This window comes from Pantherophis guttatus, chromosome 4 (assembly GCF_059756535.1).
Source record: "Pantherophis guttatus breed Tessera chromosome 4, ASM5975653v1, whole genome shotgun sequence".
NCBI lineage: Eukaryota > Metazoa > Chordata > Lepidosauria > Squamata > Colubridae > Pantherophis > Pantherophis guttatus.
Genome location: NC_142066.1, coordinates 144,432,170 through 144,436,378, shown reverse-complemented (window position 1 = coordinate 144,436,378; position 4,209 = coordinate 144,432,170). Strand labels below are relative to the sequence as shown.

The 4,209-nt window shown below is 38.2% G+C and overlaps 1 long non-coding RNA gene across 1 annotated transcript; it reads left to right on the top strand.

Annotated features, from left to right (window-relative positions):
• The first annotated feature begins 592 nt into the window (after positions 1-592).
• LOC148114380 (uncharacterized) lies at positions 593-2,330 on the top strand. The gene is made up of 2 exons (XR_015734351.1): positions 593-853; positions 1,753-2,330. It is a non-coding gene; the product is annotated as an uncharacterized LOC148114380 (long non-coding RNA).
• The last annotated feature ends 1,879 nt before the right edge of the window (positions 2,331-4,209 follow it).

Sequence of the window (4,209 nt, the reverse complement as noted above, 5' to 3'; positions counted from 1 at the left end):
ATAATGCTTTTCATGGTGTTGTCAGAAATAGTTTCTCCCCTTTGAATAAGGTCTGCTCTTACAGCGTTTAGATTCAAGATATGTTCACTCATGGAGGTATCATGTTTTAGTTTGGCAGAATAGAATTCCCTAGAGATTTTTGTGGTGGTGGCTACATTTTTGCTATAGAACAGTCTGAATAATTTTTGATATACTTCAAATACAGTTAAATTATGCTCTATACTGGGAAGTATACTTGGGGAAATAGAGACAATTAATATATAATATGCTTTGTGATGGAGGCAGTCTATTTCATAGGTCCAAGGCTTATTTGGTGGGTTATCAATAAAAAATAAAACATTTTCTTTCAAATATACAATCTGTAAACACTGGTCCCATTCCATTAAGTTGCTTCCATCTAATTTCAATTTTATAAAGTCTGGAGATATTGTCCCTGAGTGTAGTGAAGTGTTATTCATGTTTAGTAGCTGTCCATGATTTAAGACCTTAGCATACTCACAATAAGGCCTGGGTATGGTAGATGTATGTCTGTATTTACTTATCTCTATGTTGCGCTGACTTGTATTTATGTTTCCTTCTTCTTTCTTTGCAGGCTCGTTCTGGGCATGCTCAGTCTTCATTTTTCTCCAGCAGTCGACGAGGGAGGTTCCTGTGTCTGCAGCTCCTGGGGTGAAGTCCCAGACGGCCTTCTGTTGCTCTGCTTTGTTTCGGGAGGGCCTCTGGTGACTGAAGAATGCCTGGGGTGCTGCTCTGCTCGTCGGGGAGTCTTCTCTGAGGTCGTCAGTAAGTGGAGCTTGAGGCAGGCCGCCATTGCCAATGGAGCCGGGTTGTTCAGGGAGCTGCTCTTCAGTAGGTAAGTATGATTGCCAGCTTGTCTTTCTTCGGGTGGCTAGGCCTTTCTTTAGACAGTCTATTTCTTTTTGGCCTTTGGTAGATGGTAGTTTAGAATTTTCTATTTCCTTTTCTGGTTGTTTGTTTGGTATTGTTAGTTTAGTCCCGAGTGCTGCAGTTAGCACCTGTATAGCATTGTCTATTTCTACTTCAGTAGGTTGAGCTTTGTTTTGTTTAAATAATTGTTTTTTATTTGTTTTTGGACTCGGGTAATCATCTTCTTGGTAGGTTTTGTTTTTTATTTCGTAGTTTGAGGTTTGGAATTCTTTTAGTAATTGGTCAGGCATTTTAGAGGTATTAGGTGGGTAAGATGGCTGCCATGAAAAAGGTGGGAAGCTGTTGCCATCTTTGGTGTCATTTTTGAAGTCAGGGGTTGAATTTCTTACCTTGCAGTTTTCTTGTTTGTTATTTTCGTTATCTGCTGCTGTTCCGTGGTCGTTTATCATGCTGCGGATTTTCACAAGCAGATTTGATTCAGCTGTAGTTGTTTCTATTAATTCTAGTATTTTTCTATTTACCTCATCTTCTTTGTTTGGTGTTGAGAACGTTTGTTCTGCTCCAGCTAGTGGTTGTTCGTTTTGTGTTAGCAGTTCATTTTCTTGTAATTGTGTTTGTTTCTTAATATTTTCAAGTGGTGTATATTTGTCAGGAGTTAGTTGAGCTGCCATTCTTTTCGTTATGTATCTGGTGGCAGGTCTTCTTTCGTCGTTATGTGAGTCTTGCATCTTTATGTTCGGTTGGGCCTACCAAACCATCCTCTTGCTACCAATTTGTTGCTAGTTTGGTTATCCTGGTTAGGCCCATATATAAGAGACTGTAGACTTTCTTGTAATAGTAATATTTATTTCTTTTCTTCCTCAGGAACACAATTAGGCAGACATCAATCTGGGAGGAGTGAGAACTTATATACAGAGGAGGCGGGGCTAATGGTAAGTAGTAACCAATGGTAAGTGACACAATGACATCACGCAATGACATATACACAAGCATACATATTTACAGATATCAGGTTAGGTATTTTCATCTGTAACAAGGATAAGGACAAATATGATTATCTGAAAATAAGTAATGCATAGATAGATGGAAACAACAAAGAAAGGATTAAGAAGGGATCTATAGTTAAACCAACTATGATTATGCTGTGTTTAACAGCCAAAAAATAAAAATAGATACGCTGTGTAACAGCCAGAAAACAAAAATGACTATGCTGTATTTAACAGCCAAACAAAAATGGCAATGTTGTGTAACAGCCAAACAAAAATGGCAATGCTGTGTAACAGCCAAAAACAAAATGGTGATGCTGCAGAATGGCAGCTAAGAAATAAAAATGATTGGTTTAACAACAAAGATAAAGATAGAGATGCTGGGTTTTATAGCAAAAATAAAATGAGGTGGGATAGCCAAAATAAGGAGGAGTATGTTGAGATTAATAGTTAAAATGAAATGAATAAGTTAGATTTAATAACAGAAATAAAGATTATAAATGTTGAGTTCAATAGTAAAAATGATTATGTTGGAATTAAATATTTTATGAATGTTTATCATAATTGTATGATTCATACTTTAAAAATATATCCATCTAAGCTAATGAAAGAGAAAAAGGGAATGATAATTAGTTAGGATTTAAGATTTAAGTAACGGGTTTTTGGGGATAATGGCATTGTTAAATAGACGGATTTGAGGGAAATAACTGAGTAAAATATTAAGTGGTGTTAATTGAAAATTAAGATTTGTTAGTGATTTGTATTAATTTGTGACCAGATCAAAAGCTTTGTTTTGAAAAGATGTGTTTTATGTGTATGTTTAAAAAAATAATAAAAAACTTTAAAAAAAATAATATTAATAAGGATGCGTATTCTAAAGATAGTAGAGAGCCAGTTTGGTGTAGTGATAAAGGCATTGAGGAGGTGAATCAAGCTATTTTCCAAAGCACCTGAAGGCCAGACAAAAAGAATGGAAACTGAACAAGGAGAGGTTCAACCTGGAAATAAGGAGAAATTTTCTGACAGTGAGAACAATCAACCAATGGAACAGAAGTTGCCTTCAGAAGTTGTGGGAGCTTCATCATTGGAAGCTTTCAAGAAGAGATTCAACTGCCATCTGTCAAAAAGGGTGTACGGTCTGCTTCAATGGTGGGTTGCCCCCGGTTCGGAACAGTTCTATAGAACCAGTAGTAAAGCTGGCAGGAGGCTCCACCCACTGACCCGAATGTCATCAGAAGCAATCTGCGCATGCGCAGAAGCTTCTGCACATGTGCAGAAGAGTGCGCATGAGCGTAGCAAGTGAGCGCGGGGACGATGCGAACTGGTAGTAAAGGTAAGTAGAACCCACCCCTGGCCTGCTTGGGTGTGGGCTTGGACTAGATGACCTACAAGGTCCCTTCCCATTCTGTTAATCTGTATCCTAAGACATCATGGTAGAAACTCATGAGCTCTAGCCTCATCTTAGGCATGAAGGCAGCTGGAGTACCTTGGCTCAGTCCATTTCTCTCAGCCCTAGGAAGAAGGTAATGGCAAACCAGGTCTGAAATCTTGCCCCCAAAAACAACAACAATCCTGCAAGCTCTAGTATAGGCAAATCTCAGGAGTCAAGCTAGCATGACTCTTTTATATCTGAGGTAGGCAGATTAAGTGTTACGAAACAACACTAGAGTTCTCTATTCAGAAGAATTCAGTGCTAGGAACTGCTAAAATACTGCATAGGACCCTCATATTTCCAGGTAGAGGACCCAAGATTGGAACCTTGGTGGGTCAATGATTAGAACACAGTACTGCAGGAAAATTATGCCCACTGCCAGGAGTTTGATTCCGGACCTGCTCAAGGTTGACTAAGCCTCAGATATTCCCAAGGTTGGTAAAATGAGAACCCAGATTATTGGGGGCAGTATGCTGACACAGAGTGCTGTAAAGGCACTATGGGGTGCCTAAATGCTTTGCTATTGCTATTGAGGAAGACAAACACCATCCAAATCAGAAGTGATTATTTTTACATACATACATACATACATACATACATTTTAAATACAGAGGTTGTGTTTGCACTAGAAGCTAAATCTTGTTGCATAAATCTTAGAGGGTTCAGGTTGTTATGCAAAGCAGAAAAAAGCAGCAAGTAAGCTGCAGTTAAATGAACCATAAACAAGAATATTGTGTGTTCACAGCTGATGTATATCTAATAATAAGCAGGGGAATTCTACAGTTACTTAGCTGTAAATAACTTGCATGCATGGAGTTTATTTTGCTTCATAAGTTTATTAACTGTAGTATACTTTACCCTGTTATGCATGTTAAAGCCACAGATGAATTTGTGTGGTGGCTG